The 27,701-nt window shown below is 45.6% G+C and overlaps 1 long non-coding RNA gene across 3 annotated transcripts in view; it reads left to right on the top strand.

Moving 5' to 3' along the window:
- Positions 1 to 27,701, top strand: part of LOC138117111 (uncharacterized) — a 236,918-nt gene that overhangs the window by 182,632 nt on the left and 26,585 nt on the right. The window contains exons 4-5 of one of the 3 annotated variants that reach the window (XR_011154517.1): positions 16,029 to 16,127; positions 16,682 to 17,361. The exons of the other annotated variants lie outside the window; for them this stretch is intronic. This is a non-coding gene — a long non-coding RNA (uncharacterized lncRNA). Of the gene's footprint in view, positions 1 to 16,028; positions 16,128 to 16,681; positions 17,362 to 27,701 lie in introns of those variants that run through there. 3 annotated transcript variants of the gene reach the window in all.

The following is a 27,701-nucleotide window of genomic DNA, read 5'->3' as shown; positions in this document are numbered from 1 at the left end:
CAGCTGGAGCAGCCAGTGGGATGTTCTCGGGGCAGCTCCTGGCCAGATGCAGCTCACGGGCCCACCCGCACAGCACCGTGGGTGTGTGCACAGCCCTCCTGCCTGCCCTGGGTCAGTGGTGGGACCTGCCTCAGTGGACAGCCGCCTGCACTGCTGCGCGGCCGCCCCACGCCAGCGGCCCTGGGCACCCCGTGATAGCCATCTCAGGCCAGGATGCAATTCTCGCAATGCAATTCCCGTGGCTGCCAGCTTTATCAGCCCACGCCAGCAGCGGGGAGGCTGAGCGCCTTCATTCTCTCTCCAGCTCCTGATTAGCTCCTGCAATCCAATTAGCAGAGGCATTTATATCACAAGGGGCTGAGGTGCCCCTGCTCATCACGGCAGCTCAGAGCCAGTCATAAATTCTCCCGACACTACATCTTTCCTGTGACATGGATTAATTACAGCTCTGGGCCTCCAAGAGCAGATTTGCAAATGAAGGTGCCCATGAAATAAGAGTTAGGACGACAAAGCAGGAGTTTCCCGTCCTTGAGGGCTGAGGGGGCAACGCACAGGGTGGCCCAGGGCGGGGGCACCTGTGGGCGAGGGGCTGGGGGCAGGTGGGCCAAGCAGGAGCTTTATTAACCGAGGTTGGCCAGGGGATGTTATGAGTCTGTGCCTCTGGCCATAATGAGAAATTCTTCATAACCTCCTTTTGTATGCTCTGCTGCAGTGCAGATGCTGGGAGTGAAGCTCCAAGAGCCTTAATAAAATTACATTTTCCCACTTGAGATGTTGCAGGCGCTGGCCAGTGGCGCAGCTTGGAGAGGCGAGCACGGCGCTGGGCCCTTGGGAGGGTTTGGCGTCGCAGGGATCAATGTTGCTCTCAGGGGCATGGCCACCTTCTCTCTCCTTTTCATACAATCCGCTTTTCTCGGATACTTCTGCTCCTGAAATAGCCATTTCTGGGCCCTGCTCCCCTCGGGTCCTCTGGCTGTGGTGTCAGCTCCACGGAGTGGGGATTTGCTGCAGCAGTAAAAGGAGCAGGTTGGAAACAGGTTGTAGGAGAACACCCAGGAGGATGATGGGGTGGGGGACAGTTGTGTCCTCATACACCTGTGTGCCATTACCTGGCTCTGCAGCTCTGTGTTTCTCCTCCACACTGGTGCCCATCCTGCAGCTGGCTCTGCCTTTGGGTACCAACCACTTACCCAGTGAGCACTCACCCCTTGTAAGGTCTGCATGGCTGTTCCTTGGGTTGCATGTGTGTCACAGTCTGCTGAGCTGGGCCCTACACAAGCCTTGGATCTGTTTTCCCAATCATGTGCCAATTTAATGATTCATACAAGTTCTCCATCCATCAATCAGTTTTTAATTTATGTAGCAGTCAGTGGTTTTGTTAAGTTTCCAGGCATTTCTCTCTCACCTGTTATTGAAATATAATTATTTAAGAAATCGACAAACTTACCTTTGAAATGTGTGGTAGATGGGAATTTTAAAGACACGAGGATGCATATTAAATTTAGTAGCATGTCAGCTCCATTTGATCTATTTGCCCTGGGCTGCTGACAGATCTTCTGTGTAAGCAAATGTGGTTCCTGCTGATAAAAGGGGCTGGGTTGGGGTTGGTTTGTTTGTTTGTTTCTAACTCAGTGAAAGTGGCAGTGTCCAAAATAGAGCTCTACCTGTGGAACAGTCATTCTCCCATTGAAGGGAAATACTGGCTGGTCTTTCAAAACAAGAAATCTTTTTGCTTTTGTATAATAGCAAATCCTGCATTTCCTGACCAGCACAATCTCTGTTTGTGGCCACACAAAAGAACTTATTCCCCAGCTGATCTCTGCCACAACCTGCAGCTGGACAGCTCCAGACTTGAGGTGGGTTGATGTGGGAAGAGATGGGTCATGAGCCACTTAAAAACCCATCTCATAGATCCCTGCTCAGCTGAGGTTTGTACATTAGTATTTAGCATACAACCCCAGAATGGGCTGAGTTGGAAGGGATGTTAAAAGTTCAGACAGTTCCAACCTCTGCCATGAGCAGGAACACTTTTCCACTAGACCAGGTTGCTCATTTATGCTTTTATATATGTATTTCTATTTTAAAAGCTGTAACAGCAGCTTCATGTCTGAATTTGGGGATGGGATCACCAGGCTGTGAGATCCCAGTGTTCTCTCTGACCAGTCAGTCTGTGGATCTCAGACAGAGCTGAGCGTTTGGTCCTGTCTAAGATTTCCTTTGCTTTGCTCATTTTTGCATCCCACACCTGATGTGTCATTGCTTTGATGAGACTTGTTGTTGCTACACTTTTGTTTTCCTGAGTACAGCCAGGAGTTTTCATTCACTAATCTGTAATTCAACTTCTACAATGATTTTTCTTCCACATTCTAGTGGGCTATAAAATGCCACTGGAATGATTTCTTTTAAACAAAACTCTGACATGAGCTTCCCTCCTGGTCTGAGTGAAATGACAAAACAGTCTTCTTGCAATGTAGTATTTTGTAGTTATTTTCTTGATTAAAACTGCTTGAAAATGTTTTGTGAAATCTCCCTTCTTACCCCCACAAAAATATCATTTAAACAAAACCGATAAAATACCTCCCTACAAACATTTTTGGCATTTTTTCCCACAGCCACTCAAAGCCAGTCAAGGTCTTTTGTTTCTTTATGTTGTCTGGTTTAAGATTTTTGTTTCAAGTTTACTTTTTTGTTCCAAGTTTTCATACAATTTGTCACATTGCCCTGTGTGTTCTCAGACTGAGCTGTTCAACTTCTGGTGATGAGATCAGTGAAGCACTTTTTAACAAAAAAGGACTTTGATGCTTTTTTAATGGAAAGAGAATTTTAGAAACAGTATTCAAGTGATGTCAAAGTAGAATTTGTGGAAATTCTGCTTTTAAAAAGTAAATTAAGTTTGGTTTAGCTGTTTTGCAATCAGAGGAAGTCGCAGGGGGGTGTGCAGTCAGGTTTGGCTGCTTGGGCCAGTTCCACCTCTGGCTCCTGTGGAGTGGCCGATCCTGCAGCACCTTCACCTGTGTCCCATTTCTGTCCTTGCCTCGGGAAGCCTCGTCCTCAGCCTCAACAGATGTGACCTGGCTCACTTCTGTCCCCTTCAAGATCCCTCCTGTACCAGTCTCCCACTGCTGTTTCCTGGATTTCAGGCCAGAGATGGGAGCTGCCAGCCCTGGCTGCTGTGCAGGTGGGGCTCCGTGTTGTTCCCTGGGATCCCTCTGTGGGAAGTTGTGCGGGACCTACAGCTCCATTCACCCTCACTTTTTAGTCAGTACAAGTGTTCTTTTCCTGATGGGTGACTTTATTCTTTTATAAAATTGTCCTGCTCCAATTCTTCCTGAAAAATACAGTTTAGAGGGAGTATTGTCAAAAATTCTGTCTCTCTCTCTACTTTATTATCCCCTCATTTTTTTTGTCATTTAACTCCAATTATGGGATGCTAAGTGCTTTTGGAAATTTCATTGTTAATATCTTCTTACAGTGCTATTAACGTAAATCAACGTTAATAGTGTCCCAGCAAGTATAAAAGCAATCAAAAATTCAGTACTCACGAATCATTCTGTAATTTCAGCATAAAATGTTAATAGAAATAAAATCCAATACCATAAAATATCAGCAAATTCAACTTTAAATACATGTGATGAATGACTTTACCATTCTACAGCATCCTGTGGACTTCTGCAGCGGGAAACCTCTTCTCAGCAAAGGTCTCATCCCATCCCTCCCTCCTCCGTTGCCTTCCCGGCACGAGGTGTGCCCAGGATTTTACTTTTCCAGAAATTAAAAATCCATCCTCCCTTGCGATGTGGCGTCTGTATGCAGGTGTTTGGTGGTAATAGGAAGGATTACCTGGAATCTGTTAACTTATTCGAGTTAATAGAAACTCCCTACTCCTTTATTGCCATCAGCCTGGCTCAGAGAGCTCCATCTGCATTTACCTTTTATTGAGATTGGGATTTTCTTACTGACAAATCTTTTAAATTGGAATTTAGTTGGTGAAGATCCATCAGTTATTTCAAGGAAACTGCTAGGAGAATGGTATAGATTTCTCAGGAAACACAACTCTTGGCCTAACAATTCAACTTAAAATTACCATGAAAAGGAAAACTAAATCCCCCAAGTGATACCTGAACAAGTGTTGGGTATTTAACCTCTGATTCATCACCCTGCCAAGCTAGAATCTTTTGATGTTATTATTTTTTAAATTCCCTTGTTTTAATGGACTTGGGCTATTTGTGCTGCAGTCTATAAAAACAGGTTGGAGACCCTTTTTCTGGTAAAGGTGGGTACAACACCTGCAGGCAGTGCAGGGGAAGGTCTCATTTCTCTGCCTCACCAGACACGAAGCACCACACGAGTCTGGGATTTCTGTGATCACAGAAGATGAAAGGGACAGTGTGATGCCTATAAAGACAGTTTATTTGAGCAAGGATCCTCTGGTCATTACATGGATTCCTTTCCAGTTCTTATTCCCTTTTTCCCCATTATCTCAGTGTAATGTCTGTGTTTCCGGCCTCTGGATTGGGCCTGTTCTGCTCCCTTGGTTCACTTTCTCATTTCTCCCTCAATTCACATGGGATTCCTTCCCTGCAGATCTCTGCAGAGTTTTAAAGACCCTTTGAAGACTGAGGGGAATTTTTGTGACATTTAGAAAATATTTACAAGATGTTAGGAGAGTTTCTGGAACCTCTCAATATCTCATAGAGGATATCAGCCGCTAAACTGTTCTATCCTCACTGTCTTTGTGCTTGTCCCCACAAGAATCAGACAAACCAGAGACACTGGAACCTTTTGGTTATTCGGGTATGTGTTGCCCTGGAAAGTTAAGGTAAATGATGAAGAACTCATTTGGATCCTTATACCTTACTAATTCTTTTGTCTAGAACTTCTTTTACATTATAATCAAGCAAACCTACCCATTTTTGTAAGATTTAATTCTGATGACACACAGAATTGCCAAAATTCTTCTTAAAAAGGAGTTCTATGGTCACTGCATTTCTGTAAACAAGTGGTCAGTGGACGCCAGCTCAGGACTTATGCCAAGCCTGTCAAACCAGCTGGCCAGGCTGCACGGGAGCTGGCCAGGCTGGGCAGTGGGACCCCAGGGGCAGTCACTCCTCTCACCTCACCTCAGAAAAACTATTTTCAGCACCCAAACTAATGGGTCATCCAGTCTGTAAACATTCCCTGTTATTTATTGCTGGTTTAATATGGAACATTTTTTGTTTTGAAACTACTCTGAAATCAAAGGCTTTATTCTCTGGCAGAGCGACACCGTTCCTCTTTAATTCAACCAAAGTTGAATCAGCCCTTAAGCAGGGAAGCTTGAAACCTGCAGCAGCACTTTTGTTAGGGTTTCAGTTGAAAATCTTCCTGACGGAGGTTTTTAAGATACTGTTAAAAATCTTGCAACATTTCCTTTAATTCCTCTTCCCCTACTTCCTGTCTTCTGCTGAAATGGGAACTTTGCAGGTTCTGGTCTCCATCTCACCTGTTGAAGATCACAATATCATATGGACAGTAAGGGAAAAACTACAGTTTTCAACTACTTTTTTCAGAATTAGTGACTTCACCAAAGATCCAGTGGGGAGGGATCAATGTACTGGCTCTTTGCCATGGAGTCACAGGAGCTTCACTCCAGAGCAGAGGGAGCTAAGGGACTGCAGGGCTCTGCTGGCATCCAGGATGCCAAATCCTGCTCTCTCCTACTCAGGAATCTCAAGGGCTGCCTTTCTCTTGAGTATAACTGGGAGCAGAACCTTGCCAACATTGCACATTTGGCTTCATTAAAAGGAGAGTTGGAGGGAATCTTGCCATAATTGTATTTACAAGGTTGGTGAGAAGAAAAATTCCCCATATTCAATGAAGTAATGTTAGTTAAACATCAGGACAAAAAAATACAGATGTGAAAAGATAAAAAATTTGGGTTTGATGGTAATTCAGCCATAAGGTGCTCTGTCTGAGGCCCCTCAAATCACAGTGTGCATGTGCCTTTTGCAGATGGTGTTTCAGAAACCCCAGACTCAATGAGAGGACCTGGATCGGGAGTTGCGTTGCTTTGGGGCCTCATCCTGCATGGCCTCCTCTGCCAGAGCTGCAGTGACGGCTCTGAGGAGCCCCGGGAGCTTCAAATCAGGGCTAATTGTTCAGATTTCTTATACTTAATGGGTGTTTGGGAGGAACTGAGTTCTTGCAGTCAAAACACAGATCTATGAACTTTTTTGAGTAAGATGTAGTGAAAAATGGTATTTTTCAAGATATTTCAACCCTTTCAAGTCTGCCCTCCGGCCCTGTTGGTAACTGAAGGCTTTCAGTGTTGTTTAACTTTTATTTTTAAAATGTGTTGATTCCTCTTCCACATGGGAGAGCGATGAGGTGCCCATGTCAGGAATTGCTGATGGGAGTGGGTGAATCCATGGGTGCCGAGGGTGCTGCTGCTGCCGGGACGGGCGCGGGAGCAGCGCGGGAGCATCCCAGGGCCTCCAGCCTCCTCCCCACGGGAGAATGCGCGCTCGGAGTTTTAAACGCAATAGATCTCCATATTACAAGGAAGCAAAAGAAACAATCTTTAATCCTTTCAAAGCCCAATAATATTATGTATATTGACTGAAGCCCTATGGAGTGGGCCTGGCAGGGTTTTTCATTACTGCGCACGCTGTAGCCTAGCTACCTTTGAAAAGTAACCAATATCGAGAGCCACTTGACATTTGCAAAGGATTATGGGTGTCCTCTCCATCTCTTCTCAAGTTCCCAAATTTACAATGGTCTTAATTTAAAAGTTAAGCCGGGGGATCAGTTGCTTAGTCTGCTGCTGGGCTGCCCTTTAAAAAAGGAAAAGAGAAAGGAGAGTGTCTGTGCGTGCCTGCACAGAGGGAGAGGTGGGGAGCGACCCTGTGCGTCACCCGCCTTCAGCATTCGGCTCCGATCCCCAGCACTGCGTCGTGGGAGAGGCCTCTGCAGCAGGATCGGGGCTGGGAGCACTGGGATTCATTCCTGCAGGTGCTGCTGAAGTGCAGGGAGCAGCAGCAGCTGGTAATGAGTTGGTGAAAATGAAAAAGGGACATAAGTAGCTTCTTTAGCAAATCCCCTGGAAATGACATGGAGCCTCTGGGATCGATCCGATCGATCCCTCCAAAGGCTGCAGGCTCCTCTCGTCCGACTGCCAGCACAGGGAAAACCGTAATGTTATTATCAGCAAAACTCAGAGAAAAGCTACTGGGAAAGCAGCGCTCTGGGTGCTCTGCTTCTGTCCTCGTGCCGGCAGCTTCAGGCCCAGAGTGCGGGGAAGGAGCGTGCTGGGAGCTTCCCCATCCCGTCCTTGGCACTGCCACACGTGCCAGGGCGATGGCTGGCGGCTGCTGGGCCCTGCCTGCCTGGGTCCAGTTTAGGGCTTGCCCATGGGGAGCAGGATCCCGTCCTGCAGAGCGCGCACAGTGAATGGGGCTGAGAGGAGATGGGGGTGTGCAAAGGTTCTGACGGTGTTGATCTTCTCCATCATGTACGTGCTGTCATCAGCTGGCACTGCGGATTTGCTCTATGGCACTTGCTGAGGTTCCTGTCAGTAGTTTCATATCCATCTGCAGCATGGTCTGAGCTTCCCGAGCCCGTGTTCCTGGGCAGCCCCCGAGCTGCCTCCCAGCATGGGGGATGCTGGCGGGGGACCCCAGTGCTGCAGCTGCAACTTTGGTGTCTCAAAGGGAAACAGCCCTCAAACCCAAACTGCTGTACTTCCTCCAGAACTCTGCAGAAATAGGATGAGGAAAGTTGTATTCTGAGCCTTACTTTGAGAAGAGTGGTCTTAAATCTCCCAGTCACATCCGTGAGTTCAAGGGGCCTTTCCTTGAAGAACTCAACATTTCTTTGTTTATGTTTCTATAATCCTGTTGGGGAAAAGGGGCAATAAATTAGTTTTATTACATCTGTCCTGAGAAATGTACAGGCCAGGCTCAGATATCCCATAGCAGGTGTGTCCAGGGCTCTGTGGGATCGTGTAAGGGCATGGCCTGGGATGGGGGAGACTGGAGGCACCCCAGGGACCCTGTGCTGGCAGATGGGCTTGTTTGGGTGCTTATTGGCGCAGCAGGGGTCACCCCACTTCCTGTAACCCTCCTGTTGGAATCTTTGGACTTTGGTGCAGCTGCACCCGAGAAAGGGAACGGCTGGGACATGTTACTGGCATTTGTTTGGGCTTGTGCTTCACAAACTGTGCTCCTTTGGCTCTTTTGGACACAGTATTTAATCTTAAGTGCATCATTAGAGAGGTGTGTTGATATGACTGCGTGCTGTGCATATACCTTCTATCACATGGATATGAGGATATTTATTTTACCCACTGAAAGTTTGCCAGTTTGTGCAAAGCCCTAATTCTCAGGAGTTACAGGCATCGCTGCTTCCACAGAATCAATTAAACCAACATCAGCTTAGCATTTTGGAATCACAGATCTTAGAGGACTTAGACGTGGCTATAGGTGACCTTTGGGGCAGGACTAAATTTTGAAATATAATAGTTGAGGAATATGAAATAAAACTGTGAAATGAGCTAAAGTTAGAACAGTGGTATGGAAATACGTGTAGCAGTTGTTGTTTGAACAGTTTATGATAATAAAAACAGGGAGAGATCAGCCACTTCAAATTCATAAACTATTAAAATGAACACATAGTACTTCTAAAAATTTTATTGTCTGGAATATTTCATCAATTTTGGATGCATTTGTCTTTCCCTTCATAATGAAATAAATTAATGGACTCTCCCAGTATCAGTACCTGAGATGTGTATTGTCCATACAGGGTGTAGGACGTTGCTGTGGGGTGGGAACTGCTGAAACACTGCAGGAATGTAAAAGGGTACGGAGGGGTCTGTCAAAAAACTGCTGGGGATCCTCACAAGATGGGCTTAAACCAACACATTCCCACAAATCATTTCATGGCTGACAAATCTCATGAGAAGATGCTGCGCTGGAAAACCTCTTGGGGTCTGTACAGCCGTGCTCAGCCCCAGCTTGGGACCGCGTGCGCATCAGGCTGCCCAGAGGGAAAGACTGGGAAGAAAAGGCCACTGCTTGTTGCCAAGATCACTTCATGGCAATAAAAGTGAGGACAGCACATGAGCATTATAATCTTTCTGAATGCATGAAAATTCAGATGCATTTTTGTGCTTTCTAAACCACTTGATTTCTAAGTCCCATCCAGGCAACTCAACTGCTGCCCTTGTTGAGTTACCCAACAAATCCAGGTCTGCAGTGGGAAATAAGATGGAAGATGCTATGGAAGAGCTAACAGAGCTTCACTGATAATTCCTTTCCCTTATTTTACTGGCTGTCTTGTTTCTGGTTGTCCTGTGGTCAGTTCACTGGCAACGAAAACTTGGCCTTGTGGGGGCATCCTGCCTTATTTTTTGTCTCACTTTTAGAAGAAAAGACCCTCTCAGGATAAGTTCTTGATTTGGGAAACAGTGACAGCAGAAATATTTCCTTTTAAATCTGAATGCGTGTTTTGGATAAAGCCTGAAAATCTGTGTTGTTTTAGTCTCTGCTCGGGTTTGCCAGTTTGGGCTGGTCTCCCACCAGTCTGCTGCTGGCTGTCCCCAGGGATGCTTAAGTGAGATGCTGCCCAGACTGAGGGGCAAAGAGATTTCACCACACAAGTACAGGTGTAACAGAAATCTGTAACCATAGGACAGCCAGATTCTCATAGCAAGTGACCCAGATTTGTATTTTGACTCTGTGAGCAGTATCATGAGAAACTTAAAGCAGGGACTAGTAAGGCAGGCACGGGCACCTTGCATGAATATGTTTGACATATGTTGGGCTTTTTTGCTAACATTTTTGTTTGTCTTAGTTCCTTTAAGACTGGTTTAATGTGACATTTTAAGTTCAAGAGAAAATGTGGAATATTTTTCTCTCTAAACTTTGGATTCTGATAGAAAATGTGTTGGTGACAGACTACTTGTGATGGACATCCCAAATTAGAAAGAGAGCAGCTGTAGCAACTTTAAAAGCTAATGATGGTCCCCAGGTGCAGGGTTTTGTGCTGGGGTGCTGTGCAGCAGCAGCAGTTCCTGAATGTGACCCAGCATGGGATGGATCAGGGGCTGAGCCCAGCACTGGCTCTGCTCAATGTGCTCGAGCTGCAGGAACTGCTCCCTCCTTCAGGTATTCGTCCCCAGGAGCTGTTGCCAGTTCAGATGTAACAGCATTAGTCCAAAACCTGCTGGATGGTTTGGGTTTTTCAATTAAAGCCCATTTGTACAAATCAGTATGGACTTTATCCTTCAGGCAGAGGGATGCATTTGCCACAGAAGTTAATGATACATCCCAACAGTTCCCAAGTGGAGGCAGATCTCTGTGCACACCATCAAGTAAAAGGAGCCAAGTCTTTCCTGTGTGTCACTTGCAAATATGCAACAAACCTCATAATTCCCAGGACTTCCTTTAATAAAAAGTCCTTCCCCTCTGATTCCTCCCCCATCTTAGTGCCAGCTCCCAGCCCAGGCGTTTGCTGTGTTTTCAGAATGTTCCCTCCTGGCCCTTTTGTCAGAAAAGGCTGGCAGCATTTGGAAACACCCTGACCCACCACACGGGTCCCTGAGCTGCATCAGCACCCTGCTCCTGGTGCTCCATGTCACTGGGGTAAGCAGGAAATGCATATGGATTTACTGAAGGTACTTTATAAATCAATATCTTGTTTTTGAACTCGGGTCAGTGGGAATAACTCAGAAACACAACCAAAAACTAGCTCAGAACTACCTAACCCAGCACTTTCAGTGTATTGATTTTGTTGGGGAGTGTCTTTTCCTGGCATTATTCACAAAATGTTGATGGACAGTTTCATGCAATCAAGACTTTAAGTAAGGATGAGTGTGCGTGCACAGGGTGAGTGAGAGTGCACCAAGAATGAGTGAGCACACCCACGTGTGCACACCAGTGCAGGAAAAGGCCTTTCACATAGAGTGAGTGTTATAAAAAGCAAAGTCAGGAAGTGATGCAGTTCAGGCTCTTGTAAGGTCATTCCTGTTTTCCTTTAAAGTTACAAAATAAAACATATTGTTTTAAGTCAGTAAATATTATATGTCATTAACTTGGCCTCATTAGCAGATACAGTGTTATGTAAATACTTGACAGTTTTTTAAAACAACAGTTTAGAGTACTAGTTTGATTAAAACTAATAAACACTAAACAAACCCAGAAATGCACATGCAAAGCAAAGCCAGTCTGGCCACTGGAGGAATTGGAGAGGTTTCTGGTTCCAGAGATTCTAAATGTTGTATTTAACTCCCCAGCTTTGGCTTTACTTAGAAAATGTTTTCCCATCTTTAATTTAATGATCAGGTTTCCCAAAGAAAAATAGAAAAGGCCATCTCTGTTTAGTCCCCCCAAAATCAGGTGCTTTTTGTTGTGATCCTCCTGTAACCCCCAGTCAGAGATGTGTGTGGAGTGTGCAAGGAGCACCATGGAGCTGCAGAGAAAGCCTCCAGGTGCCCGGCTCCTCATCCTCCTCTCACCTCTATCAGGAATATCAGGGGGCTGCTGGGATCTCTTTCCATCACTGAAGAAGTAAATAGTAAACATTTAAGAATTATACTCCAAATTAATTGTCATTAAACAAAAAACCTAAAACCCAAAAAACCCAATTTGGAGGGCGGGTAGGGAGGAGGATTCATTCTCCCTGACACAAAGCTGAATAAAACACCTGAATCTTACAGATACTTGTATCTTCTTAGGGGTATTTTCCAGGGGGAAAAATGCCGCTCTAATCAGCTTGGAGAGAAATTGTCATCAGAGCTGCAGATTCTACTATTGCCCACCACAAAGCATTTCTGCCATAGGTACACATTCTACCAGGAGAAAGATTTACGCTTCCAGCATGTCAGACCCCTCTGGAGATCCTTACACATTTTATTTTGTATTATTTTTGTCTGTTTGCAGTACAGCTGGTGATAAAATATCCAAAGTATCCACCCATAAAGGCTCTCACAAGATCTTCTCATCCTTCATTAGATGCATTCTCTACGTCTTACTTATGTTTTTGCTTGTAATGAGACTCACTTTCCTTGGGATTTTGATGTATCTGGAGAATGGATCGTGGCTGTTCACTGTGGGGTTTGCTGCTCCACCTGCTCCCTCAGGCTCCCGTTCCCTTGCAGGGCAAAGGCTTCCCACACATGTAGGTGCACCAGCCTAACATAGACTTCATGAGATCTATAGGCCTTGTGCCTAAAGTCATCTCAGAGTTCCACATCAATCTTTTTTTCTTAAATCATAGTTCAGTGAGAGGGAAGCCAGGCTAAAAGGTCAAGATTGCTCATAGTAATCTTATTCCAGTAGCAGAAGAATAGGCATTTAAAAATGTGTAAAGCATCTTGCATGTGATAACATGCTCAGGCACATGGTGTGACTCTTGGAGTGTCCTGTGCAGGGCCAGGAGTTGGATTTTGATGATCCTTGTGGGTCCCTTCCAGATCAGGATATTCAAAGATTCCATGATTTTGTAATACACTTGGAAAGAGGGAAAGGCCAGTCCTGAGTGTGGACTCGGATTTCTTACAGTGATTTGAAACGCTGTCAGTGTGTGTGGTATCAGCAGGATCAGATCCTCTGATAGGATTAGAGCTCGTTTCACTAAGCACTGACTGATTTCCTGCAGAAGCATCCCTGTGTGGGAGCTCCGAAGAGCTGGACAAACCTTAGGACATGACATCGTGTCAGGGACATGAGGCTGGTCTGGTCAGGGTGAACACAGCGCTGCCACAGGCGACTGCTCTGAGCTCCTCAGAATGGCAGAAATGTGGAGAAGGCCCTGAAGAAGCAGCAGTTACTTGCCTCAACATAAGAGAAGCTCTTTGTGGTTCCCTCTCCTTGCTCATGACGAGGCTGCCTTCTCTTATCACCTGCTGGTCCGCAGAGCAGTGGTTATCTCCAGTTACAACCAAAATAGCATTAGTTCAGCTGCCCTGTGAGGGACATGCATTATTAATTTCTTGGGGTTTAGCCATGCACTTCACAGTCCCTTATTAGCTGTATGTGAGACTAATTTTGGGGGTACAAATTTGTTCTAATTCGATTTGGCTAAGAAAAACATCTTGATATGATACGCCTGCAGCTGCTCAAATTTCCTCCTTGACTATCAAGTTTGTCAATTTGTCGTCTTTTCTGAAGAACTTGTTGCCTACCTTTGGTATCTCAAGTGAACTCCGTGATCTCACCCTGAGGTGTTAAGAATCGCTGAGGGCTATCAGAACTTGTGTAAATTACAGCGATGCAGACAGCACGTTGAAAAATCAATAAGTAATGAAATAGTACTGCAGTGAAGTAGCCAAGAGAGCAGTGGGTGAAAAAATCCCAAGGACTCAGTTTCATTTTGTCAAAGTATAAAAGATAATGTTCTGCTGTGATGCTATAAAATCATCCCCACTGGCCAAAGAAAATTGAAATACAAAAGAGCAGTGCGGAGGTGCGGGTGCGCTTCCTCCTGGATCCTGCGTCCCCCTCCCCGTGTTGGGATCTGGGCAGGCACTCACTCTTCCCATGAAGCTGCATATGGCTCCTCTGCCTTTGTGTGCTATGCACTAATGTCAGCTCATGCCAAGTGTTCTTTAAGCCTCTTTCTAATTCCCAGTAATCCTCACATCTACCCATCCAGTTATCTCATACGGGCAAGCTGGGAAACACCAGCAGAGCATTTTCCCTGGAAACCCAGCACTCCGTGGTGCCTTTCCCGGGCACTCAAGGGGACTGAGCGTAGGTTTATGTCAGCCTTGGATTTTATCTAGGAAGGTCCTTCTTAGCTGGAGACAGCACGCTTCTGAAATACAGTTTTCTACAGTAAAATGAATTGCTTTATAGGCAGGTGAATCACAAGGCTTGGTTTTCCATGAAGGCCGTATCCTCAACTTGCTCTGTCCATTCCATGGCAATATCTCCAGCTCCTTCCATCTCTCAGGAAGGTTGGGACCATGTGTTGGGGCTGGTGCAGACAAGAGCTGTGCTGGCCACACGGGTCGTGCTGCAGCTGGGCTCCTCTCCCTGGGAACACTGCTCCCTCCAAGCATTCCTTAGCGGGATCACTGAGTCCGCACTGCTTCCTCCAAGCAGCAACATCCATAGTCACACAGAGTGTCTCTAAGGCTTTTCCTCTTCTTTCATTTTGGCTGGAATTAGCCAAGCTGGGCATGAGGTAGGAATGGCCAGGCAGGCAATCTTGCTTCCTGACTAGGTCCTTAGAAAATCAGGTTCAAAAAGAGTAGTTGGTTCCAAAAGGAGAAGAAAAATATTGAACTGAAACAAATTTTCCCAAGCTGGGTGTTGCCATGAGAGTCTTTTGCTTAAATCCATGAACTATGAGCTTCTCTCAAATGAATTCTTAAAGTTGATGAGTTTTTTCCCACATGGATATGTAAGATAGTTAAAATGTATTTAAACAAAATGAATGACTGAAATACCACTAAATTAAATATACCTTCTAAAAGATAAGCAGCATTTTGTGTGAAGGGGAAGTGCCCCCACTTCAGCCTTTCTGGCTAATCAGCCTATTATCCTCTCTGTAAATCTGTGAAAGGAATCAGGTTTAAGAGACACCGAACTGCTCTTTGATCCCAGGAGACCAAAAAGCCAGGTTGGATAATGGTCCTGCACGGATTTTCTCTGGATGTTTTTGCCTATGTTTTCTGCTTGCTGGCTGGAAAAGTGGGTTCTCTGTTGGCTTCTGGAGGAGCCTCTGCCAGAGGTGGCCAAAGAAATACAGTCCTTGGGAAAGGAGGAGAGAAAATGGTTTCCTTAATGTGCACAAATGATCTCCTTGATAAGGATTAATGCTTGCTGGGTAAGCAAGCACAGGATTGAAAAATCCTGCAGGGAGTCCGGGCGTGCCACTGGCTATGCTGGGCAGTGCAGATGGTTGGGAGGGTGCTGGTTCCATGTCATTGGTTCCAATCACCTCCCCAGACCATCAGTGCCTTTCTTTAACCTTCCATGATTTTGTTTCATTAGGGGGTAACGGGAAATGAGCAGCCGCTCTCGCCGCAGCCAGAGTTGTCTCGAGTGAGATGGCAGCAGCTCCCGGTTTAGATATTCAGGAAGCCCAGGTTGGGTTTGAGTGAAAAGAGCCCATTAACTCCAGTGACTCTGGAGAGGGCCCTTTGTTCTTTTCAAAGTTGTTATGGGTTACAGAACTCAAAAGCCTCTTTTCTTGTCCATTATTAACACAGTGCAATGAATCACTGTATTTAGCTTGGACACTTTGGAGCATTCCAGCAGGACTGTTTGCAAGGAGGGAGCATGTAAATACTGAGGAGATCTCATTAATTCAATGGAGCAGAATAGGTAGACCTTGGAAGCAGAAGCATTTCTTTACACGTGAGCATCCTATTGGTGTAAATCTAGAATGTTCCACAGAGCATTCACGACAAAAACTCGGAGGAAACGTTTATAAGCCAGGGAGGGAGTGCAGCTCTTTGGCCTTCCCGCGGTGTCAGGCACAGCGTGCGCAGCCGGCACCCCTGTGTTTCCAGGACACTCTCTGAAGAGCCTTTCCTGCCCTGGGGCTGGGGACTCCAGTTGGGGTGCAGAGCTTCCCTGCCTTTTCCCATCACCCTGACAAGTCATCTGCTGCCACTGTGAACTCCAGTGAAGTCTGACCAGTATTCCTGTCCTGGCAACATAACCTGAGACATTCGCTGCTGGCATTCCACAGCATGAACACCTGGTAGTTACACTTCCCATTCTGAAATGCTTCTTTTACCTTTGTCTGGCGTAAACCACTTCAACTGGAAATTCTCCATGTCTGCTATAAGTGCCATTTTGATTGTCTGTGCCTTTTTTTTTCCCTCACCAATCAAATGTTGATTTCTTTAAAGAAAAAAATGAGTTAGAGATACAATAGTTTGTTTATATTAATGAATTCTACCAATTTTTTCTGTAGAAATCTCCAGCCCAGATTTCAAGTGGGACATTTGGCAGAGGATGGATTTTGCATTACGGATTTATCTTTGGTTTACCCACACTGTAACCTTTCAAGAATGTTCTAAATCCTGCATTTCTCAGGTGTGCAGGAGGATGGGATTAGATCAAACAGGTGCCCAGGAGACTCCATTCATGGTGGGTGCACTTCAGCCAGATGTTGAGGCTGTCCCTGGGTTTCAGGTAAGAGCTGGTGCCTGCTGTAGCACACTGAGGTGCTTGTGGAGGGGTGTGTGCTTGTGAGAATTCCTGTGGATTTGGTGGTTCCTGTTTGGCATCTTCACTCCATGATGGAAGCTACAGAATAGCACTGGGGTTGGCGCTTCCCTGTGGGAAGGAAGAGCCTCCAATGTCCATGTAACACGGGCTCGCTCCACGGCAGTGTGTAGGGTCTGTTCTTGTCTGGCACTTTGCTGGGGAGAGAGAGGCTCGTCACCAGCAGAGGGGAAGGGACAAGGTAAGATCATCCATATCTGACTGTGCATTAAAAGAGCTGGACCATGTGGCAGCACTGCCGTTCTCTAGGATCAGAGGCTGATGGGAGCAGGAGGAGCCTCAGTCAGACCATCTGCCTTCAGGGCAGGAGGAGGTAGCTGGTGCTGACCCAGCCAGGCTCCCTGCATGGCGAGGCATGTGCTGGGCACAACGGTGGTATGGGAAATGCAGGGACGTTCAAAATGGCAAATCCTGCTGGCATTGCTGGTGACACACCATGATGCTGTGTGCATGATCCATAGGTTGCCCATCCAAGCCAGAGTGGCGCTGGACAGTCTGTGGTTCCTGGGCTCTGAGTGACCCCTGCTGGGGCCAGCACGAGGGAGGAGGAGGAAGGACCAGGGGTTGAGGTGCAGGACGGTGCTGGCTGCAGGACCCCTCTTTTGTCTGCTCCAGAAGTTGGAAGTAGTGAATCAGCCTAAGAAAAGGAGAAGAAAGGATTATTGAATGGTTAAGATGATTGAATACTGCCTTGGAAAACTGATTGTTTTCCCTTCCTTTGCCACCTTTTCTCCTTTGTGATGCTGGTTAATTCACTTCAACCTAACTTTTCACAGACTGTTACTAATTGGATATTCTTCAGTTTCTTCATGGTTCATTTGAGATGCAGGACTCTGAATTTGTACTCAACTGCTGCTGAAGACCATTTTGGACACATAAGGAGCGATCTGAGTAAACAGTTTGTAGACCTCTCTTAATTAGACATCCACAGTTAGAAGATACATTTCCTTTAATCACTATAGATCTCAGCTCCACAGTCGGTGCAATAGAGGTAATAATAGCACCTTGGGTCTCAAGGGATTTGAGGAAAAGCTTACAAGGAATTTAATAACTTGGACATCAGAGCAGCATTTGAATTGTATAAAGTAAATAAAAGGAGACAATTGAGCAATGAGGGGAAAATATGTGTGTCTGCTCTATATAACGCATCAGAACTGTGGAAACATGGGGAAAAAATAGTGTGGCCCCCAATTTATAACCTATATAATGAGGAAGGGGGTGTCTGCATTTCTAATCCAGTTCTTTCATGTGCCTTTCTCTGATCTGTTATTAACAGCCCATTTTAAGTGTTTCTGTCTCCTCACACAACATCTTCAGCCAGAGTCCTTTTCCCAAGAAACTCTTAAAACTTAATTCCTTTCTGCACATTTAAAATGGAATAAACCAAAAGGATAAACAACATTCTTTGCGAAGGTGATTCATAAGGAAATATTCACCCCCTATTTGCATTACAGTGTAATTGCTCATTCTTGTCTTCCTGAGCTTCCCTCTCCATGAGCACATCTGCTCTATTTATACACATCTACCATTACTAATATTCTTACACATACACACACAAATATAAAATTCAGTTTGGGAGGTCTTCTACAGCAGTTTGGGAACTTGTTTTCTGTGAGTGTTTCTTCTAGTAAAATCTAATAATAATAATAAAACCTGGGGGAAAGTTAAATGCGGAGAATCATACCTTGCAAAGCACTTTTACTGCTCAATTTGGGAGCATCCCCAAAATTTCATATTCACGAGGCTGTTTGAGCAATAGATCAGCTAGACAAAAATAGAGTGAGCGTTTCTATTTTCAACCAAAGGATATGACAAAATTAGCAGCTTGGGGAGCACGCTGCTCCTCCTGCTCCAGACAACTGGTTTGTGGGTGCTGAAGCCAATGGTGGCTCAGAGGTACTGGTTCCGATGTTGAGTGTCCAGTCATGCTGGTTGGGCAGACTGGGCTGGGTTCCATGTTTGCAGAGAGCCTTTCTGGGGAGGCCAAGGGCTGCAGGAGCAGCTGTGGGCATGGCTCAGCCCAGGCTGGGGAGAGCCATTCCCCTGGTGATGGTGGTGGGTCTCCCTGAGCCCTGCCACCCACCTCTAGAGTGAACTGGAGGGGCCTGGAGATGGATGAGAGCTACATTTTCATCAGAAATAGGCTCTTTATGGTTTTGAGGACAGAAAATAAAGAAACCAAAGGAAAATAGCATTTAAAAGCTTTCTATAGTGCTTTCTGCTTGAAGCCCTAAAATCGTGACGTGATGCCGTCAAGAGCGCCTCTGAATGACTTGATGAAGGTTTTTTTTGTTTTGGTTGCTGCACTCTTGGGACTCATTGGAGTGGCAGGATTAAAATTAATTAGAGGCTGTTTGGAGGGGGCTTTGGAAGATGGCCTGGGGCTATACTTCAGTCTGGTTGTTAGAAGCAATATCATCACCGCCTCCTCTTCCAGTGAACAGACCTGCGCTGGGGCGGCTGCGGGGAGCCACAGAACATCCAACGCAGACATCAGAGCAAAGACTTCCTCCCAAAGAGATTACTTACCACAAAACCAGTGGATCTACCTGCTGACAACCCTAGAAATATGTCTTGTTTCATTTTATGGTTTCTTAAAGAGGCTGCTTTATGAAGCCCTCCAGAATCTTGATGAAATATCCATGCGAGGATGCTCGTTTTCCTTCCTTCTTACCATGAATTATGTTGATTAGTGTGGCTGGGAAGAGATGAGAGGGAAAGCTCTGTTCCAGCAGCTGGAGTTTGGTTTTGTTGCCTCTGTTTTGCAAAGAATAGACAGCCAAAGCCACCAGTGACAAAAGTGGACAAATAATGACTTCAACCACTCGTCAGCCTAACTTTGAGTTTTCCTCATTGTGGAGGGTCACTTGCAGAACAGATAAAATGCAGCATTTCCAAACTTGTGTCAAGTTTTCAGATGGTTTGTGCATTTGTAGACTCATAGATAACCCCTTATAGTCAATACTTCTGTACAGGAGGTTAATGCTTACCTGATCTGGATTCCTACACAGGCAGAGTTAGTAGAACACAAGATTTTAAACTTTTAGGATTAATTGTAACTTGCAGTCAAGTCCTGTTGACTTTGTAAAAACTGCCATGTCATACCCAGTTGCTGACTCTGTATTAACGTAGGTCAGAGTAAGGTGAGGTGATACCTGGCTATGGTGCAAATTAGTAGAAGTACCTAAAAATTGTCACTACTGATACTTAACAGTGGTAATAATTTCTAAAAACTGGTGAACTAATCCTTCTAGAAGTAAAGCCAAAAGTAATTTGGTTTCCCCAACTCTCATATTTTTTTTCTTATTTCCTTTTCTGTCCCAGTAATATGTACTGGTCAAAAGGGCTTAAATATGCAGGAAGAACTAGTGCCTTTAGTGTGATTTTTTTTTTCTACTCAATAGCCTGTGTGCTTTGGAAGAAAGTAGACAAATTCACACCAGGTGACATCATTCAGTGCCACTGTTCACTCTTCTTAATGAGTCATTCCACAACGGGCATTATTTTTCTCAGGAAGAGCTGTATCTCCACAGCATTCTCAGAATTTCAAAACTGATTTAGAAATACGTATTTTTTCATATTTCAGGAGCAGTAATTGTGTTGTTTTCTCTCAGCATCTTAGGATAACTACAGTATAGGTAAATATTTAGTGCTAAAAATATGAAGTAGTGAACCAGATAAGCTTCCAGAAGCCGGACTCATTATCCTCAGGTTGTGATTAATGCGTCCTTAATCGAAAACTTAGTAAAAATATCAATGTACAATATAAGAACAAGCAGCAAATGCTATTTAAAAATTATAAGCTTTGTGACTTCCATTAGGATTTACAGGTTTTCTGACTCAATGTGCTATAGCTGTGGATGGCAGTGTTCAAAGTCGAGTGTTCCTGGGATCACGATGGCAAAACTTAATCAATTCCCACTTTAGACTCTAATGGAGTTTGGTGTGAGTGATACTGGGGCAGCAGCATCTGTGGAGATGAGCTACTCTTGGAATTATAAGTACAATAAGTAGTCTCTCCTAAAATTTCCCAAACCAGCAAGTAGTTGTTTAAAAGTGTAAAGCACATCATTCCAAGCTGCAGCACCCAGCACTTGATCCGAGAAAGAAACAGAGAAGACTTTGGAGTCTTGGTTGATGAATAGTTCCCATCTTCCCTGGATGTGCCCGTGGAGCAATGAAGTGAACAAGGGGAAACCAGTGGTTATTTGTGCAGTTATATTCCTTACCCAGGTTTCAGGCATGAGGAGATTTGAGCTGGACTGGAACCATAGCAGTGCCCTTACAGCCAGAGCCCTTCCTCCTCCCTATCTCCCCTCTTCCTCTTGCACACCCCGAGCAAACAGAATTCATTATCTCATCTCAGCATTGCAGCTTTCTAAGTTCAATGTCAATAGCGAGTTAGGAAAGGGCAGGCGGGTCAGGGATTAGGACTCCGAACTGTCCTTGACGTTTCTCTGTAGGATGATCTGCTGTTTGCATCAGCAAGTGAAAAAAAACTCCGTCTCCTCTATCCTGGGAATGATCAGGATGGGAAAATGTCAGTTTAGGGGCTGACAGAGCTCTGATAAGAATGAGATAGAAATGGCAGGGAGTGAAGAAACAGAGAGGGGCAGAGGTACAAATACTGTCATTCTAAGTTTAAAATTTCATTTTTAGGTATATTTGCGAGTGCACATTCTGTTTCTTCCAGTGTTTCAGCCCATGGGCTTCTTTTTCAAGCAGTTTCAGTTTAAGGAAGTCTGAATCTATTTTTATTTGATTGGATTTTACAAGTTCTGGAAAGGTCATCCTGCCTGGCCTGGAAGCTGCAAATACATTCACTCCCACAGAATTACTTATATGCACGAAAATAGTTTCCACTTTCAAAAGTATCCATACGGTCCTGGAGTTACCAGCTTGGTCCAAATTCTCAGGCTTAGAACAGAGGGGAAACAAAGTGTTTAGGTAAAAATATTTTTGAAGTGTGAAGACCCCTGAACACAAATTAAATAAAAAAACACTATGCTAGGAGTGACTTGGGTTTTTTCAAGTTTCCATGCCCTTATTATAAATTTGGAGAAAAAAACCTTAGCATATTATTCACACTGGGTTCAGTGTGTGGTCCAAAAACTGCCATCAAGGTAGGCACTGAGGCGTGTGCACACATGCAGCCCCAGCTCTGTAGTGATTCACACGTGTCCGTGTGTGTTGAACATCACCCGAGCACATGCTCTCACAGAGCCATTTCAGATTCGGTCTGATCTGCTACAGGAACATGTGGTATAAAGGCAGGAAATAAAAACCAGGGAATCATAGAATAATTTAGGCTGGAAGAGCCCTCTGGGGATCATCTAGGCCAGGCCCCCGCTCAAGGCAATTACAAATAGATCGAGTTGCTCAAGGACTTGTCCAGTCGAGTTTCTGGTCAGTGCAAACAGACTTAACAGAAACCCCCTCCTGTATCTCTCTGCTTCTGTGTTGTCTGAGATGGGCAATAGTAAGGAACTTTTTCTGCTGATGGCAAGCACCGAGTAAAACATCTTTACTGTCACCTCAAGTCTGCCTGGGGGAAGCTAATTAAATAGATAAAAATACTCATAAGATACATTAAATATTACCACACCTCCCAATATTAATTACAGAAGTAACTGCATGTGACTGTAAAACGAAAATAACAAAATGCAAGTGAAAAGAAAAGATCTTCTTTGGATGGTTCCAGCTCTGTGGACCAGTCCAAAGAAACATGAAAGTCCTTGTGCATCCATCTACACTTCCTGAGGCTGCTGGGATTCTGTGTAACCCTTTCTCAAAGCAGAGTAAAACCAGAAATTAGCTGTAATTAATGCCGCACCCTTTCTCTCGGTCTCCTTAGTCCACATTCCTGATTCTGCTCAGGTGTTTTCTACCTGGAGTCTATAATTTTAATCAAGCTGTATCTTTTTTGAGGTATTGTCTTGCAATGACATCATTGTAATTCAGGCACTTGAAGACAGACAGTTCTCTGGATTTGTGCCTCCCTTCCCTGGCTGATTCCTGTCTGGGTTTCCCAGCCAGGGTCACCCTCTGGCTCTTGGTGGCCCTTTGGGCGAGTGGGGTGACAGGTCAGTGAGCTCCCATGCACAAGGGACTGCATCTCTACAGCCGTGGGACAAAAGGCATTTTCACCAACCTTGTACCCAGGAGCCAGTAGCCAGTACCTCAGGAGCACTCGTGTGAAAAGCAGAGGTGTTTGAAAGCTGACAGCCAGCATGGCTTCCTCCCTTTAGCTATTAAAAAAATATAAATTTTCCAGCAAGTCTTTTTAATAGCATATTAAAAATTAAAGATATCGAATTTACAGAGTATGTTAATACAGCAAATTCTTCAGCATTCTGCTGCAGGTGTGTTTCAGAGCAGAGACGGGCAGGGAGGACTCCGTAAGGGTTGTTGCTGTTGTTGCTGCCCAGCCCAGGCTCCAGAAACAGGGAGGGAGAAATATTTTTTCCAAGCATTTTAACTTATTACCCGAGAGAAAACAAGTGTTGGTGGCTGTGTGCTGTGCCAGCTCTTCCTCAAAGTTGGGGAGTTAAAGTGCTTGGAAATGACAGGTCTGTCACCCCGCAACCCTGGCTGGAGCAAGAGTTCAGTGCCATCCCCAGCCTGAGCCTGGCCTCACCACTGCTCGTCCGACCTTGGTCTCTGCCTGCAGTGAGTCCCTGGGCGGCCTTTCCTTCATCTCCCTTTTCCTTTCAAACCTCATCTTGGACCTCACCTACTTCCCTCCAGACATGGTACTCCAGCTTCCCCCAGCAACTTTGCCAGGACTTCCTGGCTCTCAGAGCAGGCTTTAGTGCATGGAAAGCAATTAAAGACATTAGAATTAAATTATTTCTTGCAAACTTTTAGGCATAAAACATACTGTTGTGCAGCGGGGGCTGAACCCCATCGTGTCCACCCGTGATCCTGCATCTTTCGTCAGGGCAAGGATCATCCATAAGGAATGGCATTCGGCTTTTGGTGAATGAGTTTCTCCTTGCACCCTTGCCTTTCTTTTCACTCCATACACAATTTCAAGCCCCAAAGCAAATGAACCTCCTGTACATTTCCAAGCCGAGGCCACCTGAGGTTTTACAAGATGCTCAGCCCCAGCATGGTGCTGGTGGAGCGGAGGGGCCCATCGGGGTCAGTCTGCTGGAACAGGAGTCAAACAGAAGTCTCTTTGGGATGGTGTCTAAGATTCCTATTAGGATCTTCTCTATCTGGGAGTATTTCAGCCTAGGAAGGGAAGCAGCAATGCTCTTTGAGACACTCTCTAGTGTCAGCTCCATCACAGGAAAAACAGACATAATGGTGCTGGGACAGGGACCGGGAACTTCAAACTCTTCCTTAAATGTCAGTGAGGAGTGTATCATCTGGGTGTAGCCTGTGTGGAAAAATGAAATAATCTGCAAACAGCCTGGATAAAGGATAAAAATGTTAAAAATACACTTAATGTGATAAAATAAGAGTGGGTGCTGCAAGCCGTGGCATGCTTTGGCTTTCAGGAAGCACAGCCCTGAAGAAGTACAAAAGGCTTTTAGTTTGAGGTAATGAGGTGCATCTAATTATATTTAAGAAAGAACATCAAGAACTGCTTAAGAATATACTACCCACCCTTTTCTTTTCACCAGGGCTAGGCAGAATCCTAGTCCTGAGACACCGTTATTTTATAAAGGGTGAGGATTTCAGAGAACATCACAGAAAACAAGGTTATTTTCCCATAACTGTGGGAAAAAAAAAATGGCAAAGTCTTTCTTGTCTGTTCTCTTCTTCCTCTCAATAACTCCCATTAGGGGAGGGGAAAAAAAAAACCCACAACAAAAAACAAGCAGGCCAAAATAAGCCTGGCCGTCATGAGAAATGAAGGCTGTCAGAGTGACATCTGACACCAGCGGGCCACAGCTCAAGAACAAGGGAAAAGTTTTCGGACGACTGTCACTGACCCATAGTCCCTCGCTCCTAACCTTGCTCTCCAACATATGTTTCTCATTTCCTTGCTTATAGCTGGCCCAAGCTAATGATATGTGTTTTGGCAGTCCTCCCGTGCTTGGCATAGTGCCTGCCTTGTTCTCATTGTCTCCGCTACTTACAGAAACCCCTTTCTCCGTCTTTCTCTCTCTCTCAGAAATTCAGCTTTGTACAACTCCAAGTATGCAAAGCAGCTCTTGCTGCCCGAGCTACCATCTCCCAGCTCCTCCGCCCCTGTCCCCGGCCCTGCACCACCGGCCAGACACACCAATAGAAACACAGGGAGACTGCCATGGACAGGACTCGAGCTGGGTGGAAACAGTGGAAAATCAAACATATTGGCCTATTTGAGCCTTGCTAAAAATACGGAGAGCAGAGCTATTCTGAGGGACGATGGCATGGGAAAGCTCTGCCTGGAATCCTGGGTCCCTCCGAGCAGACAGGGCTGTCAAGCAGACGTGGGAAGGGGAACTCAGTCCAGCCCCAGGGGCAGAGGGCACCGTGCTTGGCAGACGCCGGGACAGGACTGACCGGGGCTGGGTGCTGCCGGGACGGCTCGTTTGCTGTCTGCAGTCAATAATGGCAGTGGATACGGACAGAACACACGTTCTTCAGGGGCCCGGGGCAGCCACTGGCTTCTGTGGGATGGGAACCACACCTGGGAGTGAGTTTGGGTTGTGCCTGTATCCCACGCCTCAGAGCACTGCTGGTTCGGGAGCGTGGGATGGCGCTGGGGGTGAGGGCTGCCCTCGCTTCAGGGGGCACAGGCACTGTTGCATCCCAACACATGGATATTTGCTTTGTGTTGGCATGAGGGACTGTGTCCCCTGGATCCAAACAAAAGGCCACTACTTCTTCATGAGGCGCAAACCACCCAAAATGCCACAGCAAGCAGAACAAGTGGCAGCAGTGAGCAGCAACTCCAGGCTGCAGACCAGCCCTGCCCCAAAGGTGTTTGATGAATCTCACTGTTTTCTTCTCATAACCTTCCCCATACAAAAAAATACAATTTTTGTGTTAGTCTGGGCAGTTTTGGCCACCCTGGCTAAAAGCACAGGTTTTTAGAAACTGCAATTTCTTCAACATGTGCTTTTTTTCTAGACATGGGAATATATGGTTGTATTATATAAATTTACTTATCAAAGGCTCCATCACCTGTTTGTTCTCTGTATATGTATCTTTTATATATAAATATTCTCAGTCAGTGTGCAAACTAGCTTGATTTTGTGCTAGCAGAAGCAGGGTAGTGATGGTGATGTAAAAACCAGTGTGTCGCACTCAGTTACATCAGTGTACAGCAGGCGTTCCATAGGATTTTGCACCCAGTGTGGTGGTTTTTTAGGCTCTTAGCACTGGTTTTATATCCAGGGCAGGGTGAAGGACTCACACTGGTAAATCATCAAGAATTAATCTCGGGCAAGAAGAAAGCCATGCCATCGTTTTAAAGACGCCGAGTCAGTTAACTCCAGCCACTCCTCTGTGTTTGGTGCAAAATATTTATGTTCATTTTTGAAAGAGGGAACTGCAGAATTTCAGCAGTGAACTCATCCTCAGCATGATGAAAGTGAAACTTTAATTTTTCCTTCTTTCCTCCTCTCTTTTCTGACATTGTCATCCACTTTAGTGCCTGCTCTTTTAGAGCCTGGTGCCGTGTCACCGAAGTTAATGGGAGATTTTCCATGCGCATTGTCTGGGAGCAGGAGCAGGCCATTACCAGGGCTCGTCACCCCCGCGCCACATTCAGCTGTTTCCTCTTTGTTCCCACTCCTTGTAGCAAGGTCACTGCTGAACACTTCTCATTCTTCTCCTGCTCTATCCACAGACACCGCTTCTCACACGGGAACTTTATTCGTGCTCTGTGATCTCGGGTGCTGACTGCGGCGACCCCTGATTTCTGTCCTTCCTGGTTGTTGGGGTGTAATTTGAGTGAGAAGGGACCTTTGGAGGTCACCTTGTCCAAACCCCCGCTGAAAGCAAGGCCAACAGAAATCAAGCTGCTGAGGGCCCTCTCCAGTCGGGCATTGAAACCTCAGCAGCCTCTCTGGGCCCCTGTACCACATTTTGACTGATTTCATTGAAGATTTGTTCGTGTGTCACCGCTGACTGCACATCCCACCAGGACATGCCTCCATCCCCTTATGCCTTTCCTGTGCATCCCCTGTTTCCCAGGCAGTCCCTCTGCTCCCCTCCAACCTGCCTGGTGCTCCTGAAGCATGCTCTGAGTCTCAATGGGCTCCATCTCCCAGCATCATGGGCCAGGGAGCCAGCTGGGGCCAGCAGGCACCTTGTCCTGTGCCCTACAGGTCCCCATGAGCAGCATTCCCAAGGCTCTAGGGTGTCACACAGTCCAAGGGCCAGGAGTTCTCTGACTCTGTCTTGGAGTGATCCCAAAGCCAACTTTCCTGGACAGCCACAACAACTGATTCCCCTGTGGGACCTGAAGCACCTCTGCATTCTGTCCTTCTTTATTCTGTCCTTATCTCCCCAGTAAATCTCTGACTGCGCATAAATCCAGAACCACTTGTCAGGTTTCAGGGCTGCTTCTTTAGAGGTTCCAAGGATACAGAGAGAGGAAATTTGCGTTTTGGAGACCTGTGAATTCTACAAACTTGCATGAAAATAAGAAAGAAGCACCAAGATCTTTTTAAGGCACATAATGAGAGAAAAGGGCAGGAATATTTGCAGGAAAAATGTCTCTCAGAGCAACACGTGGGTTATTAGGGGCTGGTGAGTTTGCTGAATGAGGCTTGGCCAGGTGTGTGTTCAAGGCACTTCTCCTGGCGCAGGGCAGCTTGGCAGGTGCTGTAGGGGCACCCGGGGCTCCAGTGCAGGGCGGGAGGGCTGGTGTTTAAATGGTTAAAATATCACCACATTTGGCTGTCTTGGGTTTCTCATAAACATTCAGCAAAGCACTTTCATTCAATCACACATATTAACTACTTAAGTTCCCCTCTCCAAGGATGTGGATTGTTATTTTATGCCAAATGTGCTGTAATTAAGTTTGACATAAGCACATGGATTAAATATGTGGTTTGGTGGGCAAATGGGAGATGGCTTTTCCTTCTGGCCATATGGAGGATGCAGCCACATGATGTGAGGCAGAGGGAAAGGATTCTTTATTGTATTTGGTGGTGTTTCTTTTATTAAAATTGCTCAGATTAATCAGCCAGTACCAAAACCATCAGTGTTGGTTTAACCATTTTAGGAGGAAGGGAACACCAAGCATTGCCCTGGCTTTCTCCATGCACTCCCTATGAAATACAAGGATATATGCATGTCTGCATACAGAGATATGTATGGGATATACTGGATAATAATAGATTGTTTGTGATATCTCAGTGAAGTTTTTCCTGGGACTGACCACATGATTGGTTTTAATTGTCCAACCCCAAAAAGAACACTGTGCTTTGCAGTGGTGTAACATTGGTGTGCACTTGCAAGTTATGGTTTGCAATGATAGAGACCTCACTTGAGGGCCTTGACATCATCATTATTCTTATGATTACTACTACT

This window comes from Aphelocoma coerulescens, chromosome 11 (assembly GCF_041296385.1).
Source record: "Aphelocoma coerulescens isolate FSJ_1873_10779 chromosome 11, UR_Acoe_1.0, whole genome shotgun sequence".
NCBI classification, from domain to species: Eukaryota; Metazoa; Chordata; class Aves; order Passeriformes; family Corvidae; genus Aphelocoma; species Aphelocoma coerulescens.
The sequence above is the reverse complement of the archived record's forward strand: the minus strand, read 5'-3'. Positions and strand labels throughout refer to the sequence as shown.